The sequence below is a fragment of the Lycium ferocissimum genome, chromosome 10 (genome assembly GCF_029784015.1).
Source record: "Lycium ferocissimum isolate CSIRO_LF1 chromosome 10, AGI_CSIRO_Lferr_CH_V1, whole genome shotgun sequence".
NCBI classification, from domain to species: Eukaryota; Viridiplantae; Streptophyta; class Magnoliopsida; order Solanales; family Solanaceae; genus Lycium; species Lycium ferocissimum.
The window spans coordinates 39380940-39391984 of NC_081351.1; positions in this window are offsets into that span (position 1 = coordinate 39380940).

The following is an 11045-nucleotide window of genomic DNA, read 5'->3' on the forward strand; positions in this document are numbered from 1 at the left end:
CCTCCCCTCCCCCCTCCCACCGCCATTCTCCTTCCCCTCCCCGGTCAAACTCCACCACCAAAGCAACAATCCTCCATTGGTATACTTATGAAATTTCCATCGATGTAACGTTGATAGCAAATCTATTGCCATCTAACGTTGATAGCAGCAGTAGCAGTAATTTATTACTCCGTCCAAAATGGCACCAAATCTCTAATCTGTTGGTGCCATCCGACGTTGATAGAGAGAGATTTGGTGCCATTTATTTCTAATCTGTTGTCCCTCAATCCTCCTTGCCATTCTCTTTAAAATGACGAAAATTAAAATGAAGAAGGCGGAGCAGTGGTTCCTCCTTGGCAGTGACGGGGAGGACCAGCAGTGGTTGTTTCTTTGAAAATAGCTTTGATGAGTTTAATATCACACATAATAAAAAATAATAAAATTTATTTTTTAGGTATATTAGATGCAAATTTGATGACCGGAAAATGAAGAAGATCGGAAAAAATGGAAGCTCACCGGAAAATTATTGATGGGTTTGATGAGAAAAAATGAATTGATGAAGAAATTAAGTTGTAGAGAAGTGTGATGAGAAAAAAATGAAGTAGAAGACATGGAAAATGGGGCGTGAAGAAGAAAAGGCCTGGGGGAGGGGGAAGGGGGGTGATGAAGAAGAAGAAGTGTGGGGTGGGAGGAAATGAAGAAGAAAGGGGCGGGTGAGGGTAGGGTGGGGTGGGATTAAAAAAATGAAAAATTCTACTCAAAAGGTGCTTTTTTATTTTTATTTTGATATTTTGTGCCTCATCAGCAGCTCAGGGAGTAAAATAATTCACTTTTAAGATGTTCAAGTGTGTATTAGGTCACCAGTATAGTTTAAGTGTGACATCGACATTTTGAGTATAGTTTAGGGTTGATTTGATGTATTTTGCCATATATATATATGTTAGAATATTATGTAAATATTTAGTTACCATCTTTATTGATGTAAATATATTAGAAGAATATTCTAGGCCACCATGTAAATATATTAGAAGAATATTTAGTTACCATTATGGTTAGGTGTATATTTAGTTACCTTCATTATAGCCTAGAATCTTTGTATATATACACATGTTGACAAAGATTAATGCAAGTAGATTATTACCTTCTTACATGGTATCAAACTAAGGCACAATTCTGCTCCTCTCTCTTCCTCCATCTCTGCGTCAACATTATCATCTTTCTCCTACAATCAGCCACCATGACTGATTCCTTCTCATCTGACTCCATCAAGTCCTTCTTCCACCCAGCTTTGGTTGTCTCCAACATCAAAAATCACATCTCTATTACTCTTGAGATGGAAAACGTCTAATATGGGACATCGGCGGAACTCTTCAAAATCCACGCCAAGTCCCACAGAGTCCTCCACCATATCATTCCACCGGAGTCCGGGAAAGAAAAAGTGCCCAAAACCGATGCTGAAAAAGAGTTATAGTCGACTCTTGATGCCACGATTCTTCAATGGATTTATGCTACCATCTCTGCTGACTTATTGCATACTATCCTTGAACCCGACTCCACGGCCATGGAAGCTTGGAATAGGCTACGTGACATATTCCAAGACAACAAAAATTCTCGAGCCGTCACTCTTGAGCATGAATTTTCTCACACTAATATGGAGGATTTTCCTAATGCTTCCGCGTATTGCCAATGTTATATCCCGTATTTTTGTACGATGAATTATTCGTAAGCTAATCGACATAAGTCCAAGGACAAGATTATTTTTGGATATGGGACAAGGACTTTTAATCCCCGATTTTAATTAGTGCGATTTGCTTATAAAATTCAATCAGTGTAGAAATATTAGTGGAGATTAAAGATTAATTAACCATGATTAGATTATTAAGTGGGGATTAGTGATTAATTAAAATTAAATAATGCACTAAGTGGGCCCCACTACAACATGGCCAAATCTGATTGGTCCATGCCATAGTGGGACACTTGTCAACTTAGAGGGCAGCATATAAATAGCTAATGGATGAGTCATAATTCATTTCTTTCATCCACAAAGTTGAATTAAGAGAGAGAAGCTCTCATCTTCAACCAAGTTGAGTAGAGAGAGAAAGCACCACATTTATGGCTATGGCGTAACCAAGCTCACGGCCAGCTTTATTTTACACCATTAAATTGCTAAATCTCACCTTGAATTGAAGAAGGAAGTATGAACAACCATGGCTGCCAAGCTCACGGCCATGGCAGCCTTTGATCAACCCAAGTTTTGATAGCAAAAGAATTAATTCCTAAGGTGTTCTAAGCATATGAAGGAGCAGCAAGGTTAGAGTTTATGTCTCTTTCTCTCTGGTGCGAATTGTGCAAGTTATTGTAGGTCTGTCCTAATTAAGTTTGAGGTAAGATTTCTTATTTTTGTAATGAAATTGGGGATTATGATATTGTAATGGAGAGATTAATTTATATTAAGTGGAATTGGAAGTAAGAAAATTGCATGATTAGTGTTGGTGTTGAAATCTCTCTTCGCCCGGAGTTGTTTAAATTAGATTGGGTTGATTGTTGTTGTTGTTATTATTGTTATGGATTATGTGTTAAAAGTGAAGGAATTGTATATGTTAATGTTAAGGTTCCGTTTGAGCGTGTCAGCCTGTTCTAATCTAAAATGGTAGATTAATTTCGATTAATGTTGTCGTTATTGTGGTCGTTGACTATATGATGAAAGTGAAGGAATTTGATATTGAAAGTTATAGTTGTATTGTATCGAGAATGATCCGTTCGGGTTGCGTTGTCGCTTTGTTAAATCGAGGACTAAGTGTAGTAAGATCATGCATTGTGTTATAATTGTTGGACTATTATAAAGTCGTTTCGATGAAGTGTTATGGCTATAGATTATTAAGAACAACTTGAATATGTCGTAGCCGTTATGTTAACGATTATTGAATGTTGTAATGCGTGGCTGGCTGGAATGTTACGCGGTCATTCGGAGTATTCTTGAATCTTGTCTTCGCTAGTCTTGATATAGTAATTGAACGCGTGGTTATTGATGTTGATTTGGTCGTTTACGCTGGCTTGAATGCGAGTGGAAATGAACAATATAGGAGAAATGCCGCCCAATTTTCTAGAAATAAGCTACTAACGTTGGAATACATTTTGAACCTTTCCGTAACTTAACTATAGTTCTTAACGTCTTAATATAGGTTGAGGCACTTCGGACGGCGTATTCGTATGGTATCACGGATAAGCGTTGAAGGTATGTAAATCTATCCTTTCTTTCTTTTGGCATGATTTATATGAAACGAACAAACAACGAGTGTATAAGCTCCTATTCTTAGAGACACTAGGATGGCTAATGTCCTTGACTTTCATAAGCTATTTCATGTTATCTTGATACGTGTCTATGATTCCAGAAATCTTATATTGATATAATCCATAATGATATTCGAAAGGTACTTGACATGACTGCCGTCTTTGGTATTCAAATGTTAGTTCATTCTTCTTACTCTATTGAGTCTCAGATGATGATGATTTAGTTGCATATGGTTGCTCACTACTTTGCTCGTGCATACTGTTATTATATCTTTCACCGAGTCCCGGGCCGGGTATGTTTTTGTGCAAAAGCCACCGCATCACCACCGAGTCCCTCACTGTAGGGCCGGGTACGATATATATATATACGATGATATGATGATATGATGATGTGATGATGCACCGAGTCCCATGATGGGCCGGCATGGTATACATGTATACGACTTATTCACCGAGTCCATAATGGGCGGATATGGTATATGATATAGCTATGCATGATTTTATTTCATAAGGCACGGTAATAGAGAATTTCTTGATTATCATACTTGTCTCCGGAACTCTACTTCGCTTATGATCTTCTTATCGTATTTCATGCTTTATATACTAAGACATATCTCGTACCGACCCCTTTCTTCGGGGGTCGCGTTTCATGCCCGCAGGTACGTACACTCGATTTGGTAATCCTCCGGCTTAGGAATTCTACTCTACTTGTCTTGGAGTGCTCCATTGTTATGGAGCCTAGACTTTTGGTACAGATCTGTTGATGTATATTTATGTTTATCCAGGGGTACGGCGGGGCCCTGTCCCGTCATATTTCACTATTGATACTCTTAGAGGTCTGTAGACATGTCACGACCCGCCTAGGGGGCCGTGACGGGTACCCGGAGTGGCTACCGAGCACCACACATCATACTATTATCGTCTCAACCTGTACATGCATATGCTCCATAAAACATGAACACATATCCACATATATATAAGCCCTCACGGCCGCAAAAGAATAATATGCACAATATACAACAGGCGTCGCATAACCTCCGTTACCCACATACAAGTACCTACGAGCCTCTAACTGAAACTCTGAGGTCATGAAGATGGGACAGGACCCCATGATATCCAAATATATACACAAAAGAATATATCAGTGGTTTTAACCTCCGGTAAACTGGAATGTTTCTTACCCGACTCCGATAGAAGCCGGGTCGTCTCCCTATCTACCGTGGGTACGAGCACAACATCCAAAGGCGGAAAAAAAGACGCGCACGAACAATGTACCGAGTATGTAAGGCATGCATCATAAAGTAACAAAAACAAGAAGATAAAATAAAGATGAGAAGTTTAACCGTGATCGTTGCCTGCGCTAAGGCGGGAGCTATGTACGCATACGCGTAAATATCATATCATGTATTGCTGCGGAACGTGCAGCCCGATCCATATATCAATATATTGCCGTAGAACGTACGGCCCGATCCATCATCCATATAGCCCGCGTCCGGGATGATATCATAATATGTTGGTCGGTGGCTATGCGTCTATAGCGCCTCACCTTTCCCCATTCCCCTATATACATATACATATCATATATACATATAATATACGTAGCATGTATGAGAGCCCAAATAAAAGTGTGCTTTCTCGGAGTGACATAAGATCGTAAACCTTCGAGTACATTATGACGTCATCATCATCATTAGATCGTGTCTGGTGATCCATGACGTAACCTACGGCCATATGTAATATAGCTCGTACATGTCGAAGACATATGCTTTATAGCCCGGGGCCATATGTAATATAGCTCACTTAGACTTTTTAAAGGCTATATGCTTTATAGCCCACTCAACAAGGCGTCACGAAGTCATTTGGAATGTTAAGCTCGAAAATCTTTCGAATTGAAGTCATTGTAAGATTCTTCAGGAACTATAAACTTTTGGCATTTCTGGGAGTAGAATATGTTGAATGACATATATGGAATCAAATATAGGGATCATGCCTTGAAAGAAAGGAAAAAGGGTAACCTTACATACCTTTGTATCTCCTTAACGACGTCGACTAAAAGCTTTCCTTCCGACTTACGATTCTACATACAAAGGGATTCGTACGAAGGTTAGATTGTTGAAAGCATACTTAAGCTTAAACTAAGGCGGACAAGGCTAACGAAAATTGGGCAGCATTTCGTTTGTTTTGACAACTTTTCCTCATACAACAAAACAGCTCCCAAGCAACACAACAACATCCATAATATCATACACGCGTATTCCCGCAATTTAAACATTATTCAACTACCCTTCTAACCAATATACCATTATTCGCATACTCAAGCTCATATTCAATACTTGTTCCTAATTCGAGTTCTTCAACTACTTTACACCCTTACTATCATGAAATAATTGTAAAACTCACCTTGATTGTGTAGAGATGGTCTTTGGATAAGATACTCCACTTAAGAAAAACTCCACTTGCCTTCCAAGGAGATTTTCAACTTCTATCAATCTTTAGGAAGCATCCACACCCTTGATTCTACCAACTTTTGGTGTTTGATGCTTTAACTTCCCTACTTGGATATGTGTTAAGGTGGTATGGAGAAAATTCTAGAGGTTTGGAGAGTGTTTGAGAATTGAGAAGTGAGAAAAAGAAGGGAAAACCGTGCATATATAAAAATAGAATTTGGACCCGACCCGGAATATACGGTTCAACATACGGTCCGTACAATTTATACGGTCCGTGTATTGGACCGTATGTTCCTTACAGAATCTCCAGGAAAATCACCCTTCACTGGAAGGGTTCTACGGTCAAGTATACGGGCCGTATAAAATATACGGTCCATATATATGATCGTATAATCCCTCATTTTCCCGATTTCATTCTCGTCGCTTCGTTTGATCTCGAACCCTTATGGAACCTTCTTGGTACTTGTGAAACACCTCCTTAACGATCTAACGGACATTATAACTCGTCCTTAAATCCTTGCTAAACATTCATTAGCTCGACACCCATGAAATCCTTCCCAAACGTAACTTATACTTCACTTTCATGACGAGCCTACTTTCTCCAAGTCCGATAACTTAAGAATCTTATCGTATATACATTAAGGTTGCCAATCGCCCTCTTGTAGTCGTGAAGGACTCGTGTCCGCCTTACCCGACGTTAGTCCATTCACGACGCAACACCACGAAATTACCGAGGTGTAACAAGACATATGTGTGGGTTGTATATAGATGTTGTTCAGCTGTGTCAATATGACTTATTTTGGGATGTTGTACGTAGTGGCAGCCTTGTCGGCTTGTGTATTATGTTATCTTTGATTGGTTGTGACTCCTCAGGAGACAGGTTACCTTGATATATATATGTGACGTTCTGAGATAACGTCTTGTCTTTGCAAGCTTCCATATTGTGTTTAGTTTCGGGTTGACTATATCTAACAGGTACATATACGAGTGTCCAACTCGGGCACTAGTCACGGCCTACGGGGTTGGGTCGTGACAGCCAATGACTCAAGATTCTATCCGATCAACTCAAGAACGTCGGTGCTCCAGTCTCCAACAACCGCCTCGTCCTTCAAATGGTAGCCGGACTCACTGACGCCTATAAGGGGGTGGGTACACTCATCCGTCAAAGAAATCCTCTTCTTCTCTTCTATCAAGCCCGTTCCATGCTCATTCTTGAAGAAACAGGCTTCACCAAACAGCTTGCCACTGGATCCGCCAATGCCATGATTGCTCGGGATTACGACGATAATCCCTCTTTTGGAAATAACCACCCAAACCGTCAGAATAACAGTGGTAAAAGACATAAAAACCGCAGGAACAATGGTGGAAAGAACCGTGGCAGAGGCGGTGGCAATAGGGGCAGCAACAACCGAAACAGTAGTGGTTTCGGTGGTGGACACGGCGAGCCTAGCAAGAAAGACCACGACCGAAGAAGAATAAAGCGGCGAACCTTGGATGGGAATGCCAAAGAATGGCAAAGTGGCCTATATGCCGTGGCCTGTGCTTCCTTGTCCATATCCAACTACTCCACGGCCACGGACCAACACTCAACAGAGGCAGGCTGGCATACTTGGGCCACGTCCATCACAAGCTTACTCTACCGACGTTTAGCCCACTCCAACCAATATCGAGGCAGCGATGCACACACTTGGCTCACTCCTCCGGATGCAAATTGGTACATGGATACCGCAGCCACTTCTCATATGACATCCGCACAAGGTAACCTCTCGTCTTATTTTAATTTGAACAATAATCGTGGTATAATTGTCGAAAATGGTCATTCAATTCCAATTCGTGGTTATGGTCATACCAACTTATCTCCCCCCAACCCACCTTTAGCCTTAAAAAATGTTCTTCATGCTCCTAATCTTATCAAGAACCTAGTCTCAGTTGGAAAATTCACCATAGATAACTCAGTTTCTGTTGAATTTGATCCTTTTGGTTTTTCTGTGAAGGATTACCGGACGGGGATGCGTCTAATGAGATGTGATAGTCGGGGCAAGCTTTATCCCATCACCACCACACCACCATCGTCTTTTGCAGCTTTAACTTCATCTATGTGGCATGATCGCTTGGGTCATCCAGGAGCACCTGTTTTAGACTCCCTTAGGCAAAATAAATTTATTAAATGTAATGGACCGATTAAGTCTCATGTTTTTCATTCCTGCACTCTTGGAAAATAGATTAAATTGCCATTTGTTGCATCTCATTCACAAACATGTATGCCATTTGATATTATCCATAGTGATCTTTGGACATCTCTCGTTTTGAGATCTTTGGGCCACAAATATTATGTTTTGTTCTTGGATGATTACTTTAATTTTTTGTGGACATTTCCCTTATCAACTAAGTCTCAAACGTTACCCACTTTCTTAGTCTTTCGAAATTTCATTCGCACTCAATTTGAACGCGAAATAAAGAACATTTAATGTGATAATGGTAGGGAATTTGATAACGGTCCATTCTGGGAGTTTTGTAAATCTAGTGGCTTGTCTTTTCGCCTCTCCTGTCCTCATACCTCATCACAAAATGGAAAGGCCGAAAGCAAATTCGAACAATAAACAACATGGTTCGTACTTTACTCACTCATGCGTTTTTACCTCCTTCTTTTTGGCATCATGCATTACAAATGGCCACCTACCTCCTCAACATTCTTCCTCATAAAGGATTATCCTATCAATCTCCTCTCAAAGTACTCTATCACAAAGACCCATCCTATTCTCATCTTCGGGTGTTCGGTTGCCTATGTTACCCCCTATTCCCATCTAATACCATTGACAAGCTTCAAGCCCGTTCCACCCCATGTGTGTTCTTAGGCTATCCATCCCATCATCGTAGTTAGAAATGTTATGATTTATCATCCAAGAAAATCATCATAAGTCGTCATGTCGTGTTTTGAAACCCAATTTCCTTTTGCTAAGCTACATACTCCCTTAGATCGTCACCATTATGATTTTCTGAATGATGGACCCTCTCCTTATGTAATCCACCATTTAGCCTCGCAAAACAACCCACCTTCCAGCGACCATACTCCGCTGCCCACTTGTCCTAGCAGCCCACCACCCACGGCCACATCTCGAAGCTCACACCCTCACTGCCGTTACCGCCACTCCCCATCGTCCGCCCCCCCCGTCCGCCGCGCTCCACTATCCTCTCGCCTAAAAACCGATCACTAGGAGTCAACATGGTATTGTCAAGCCTAACCCAAAATACGCTTCATCACTCGCGTCCAAATCTCCCCTTCCTCGTAACCCCATGTCTGCCTTACGTGACCCGAATTGGAAAATGGCTATGGAAGATGAATATAAGGCTCTTATTAAAAATAATACGTGGGAGTTAGTGCCTTGCCCACCTAATGTGCATGTTATTCGGTCTATGTGGATTTTTAGACATAAGAACACTCTGACGGTTCCTTTGAGAGGCATAAAGCCCGACTTGTAGGTGATGGCAAAACTCAACAAGTTGGTGTGGATTGTGGTGATACTTTTAGCCCAGTGGTGAAACCGACGACCATCGACCGGTTTCTCGCCTAGCTCTCTCTAATGCTTGGCCTATTCACCAACTTGATGTGAAAAATGCATTCTTACATGGCGAACTCGGGGAAACTGTCTACATGCATCTCCCCGGGCCTGGAACAAACGATTTCTTTGACTATGTTTCTAGTATTGGTTTCACCCACAGCAAGTCTGATCATTCTCTGTTCATCTACCGAAAAGGTATTGATATGGCGTATCTTCTTTTGTATATAGCTTAGGAGAGGTGATGTGGCATGCCTCTAAAGCCAAGGATGACATTTTTTCCTCAAACTTTTGACATTCTTCTTAATTTTTCCTATTTATATGATATATTAAAACACCTAAAAATTACTTCTTAATTACATTCTCTTAATTACCCATCTCTTTTTCAGTTTAGAAAGCTCAAAATTGATTGTCATCAATTTACGTGATTTAATGATCATTTATTATGCAATAAACAACGTAAAGAAGTTACCCATCTCTCATTTTTCTTGATATTTTTCCTTTGTTCTTTTGTTCCAAAGAGTCCATATTGAAAGAAGTTAATTACACTGCCGTTTTCCTTTCATTTTGTGTACTCCATTTAATTTTATGCATTTAGTTGCCTATTAAACTTTCATTAATCACTCCATCAAGGCTCAAATACAACGTTGCCTTCACATATAGCTAGGTTTCTTGAAATTGTGATTTCATGATCCTTGGATAACATTTTTTTACTATATATAGTCTATTGCAATATTATGTCATTCATTTCTTGCAATATAAAGGATATTGAAGAGGAATATGGCATGTCTGGAAAAGCTATACGGAACGCCAATCAGTTGATTCGGTGTTCGTAAGTCATTTGTTTGACCTGACCAGATTATTACAAGATGGTGTTCTTCGTAGAATGGATAGGGCCAGTCTTATTTTCATTTTCGATGTAATTGGTTGACATGCAAAATCCAAGCCTTATTCATATTGTATTGCAGACTTAAAGTAATCAATTTTAGATTGTTAATTTGTTTGTGATTCACTAATTTTCTGTTTTGCTAGCATCATTAAAGAGATTAATTTCATTCTAATTCTTGATTTTTCCCAGGCTATTGTGGCTTTATGGGTTTAAAGGATTTGACAAAAAGAAGGTCATGCGGAATTTGAAATATTGCAAGTTGTATCCCATGAAGAGGTGAGAAATCTTATACTCCTATTTCTCATTCTTTCCATTTATTCTAATTGTTGTTTATGCAGGTTTGATCAGTGTATAAATTTGTTGAAATTGGATTGTTTTATTCTTGAAGATATTGTTAAAGTTATTTCGCAAGGGAGTTCTTCAAATCTATTGTGAGGACCGGTAATTGTTGCATCAAGTGTTACCTTTTGAAAAGGAGTAACTTGCTTCTTCTTTCTCCTTTCTTTTTCTTTTCCTTTTTCCCTTCCCATTTCTTCCTTGATTTTTGAGTATTGTAGCTTTTGTTTGTATAAAATGAAATTTTGAGTTATGCGCAGTTTAAAGAAAAAAAAAATTAGATTAATTCATTCTTTGAAAGGGGAAATAAGATGTATTTTAATTTTCTTGATGACAATTGTAGCCATTTGAAATTATTAGAACTAGTGTTTTCAAGAAGTTGTTATAGACTGTGTTGCTTGGACTCTTAAAAAATACCATTGGGTTTGTGTCGGATTCTTCAAAAGTAGTGCATTTTTTGAGAATCCGACACGGGTGCGGCTGCATTTTTAGAAAGTCCGAGCAACATACATTATAGATGCTTATGGAAATCTAGGATCTTCCTTC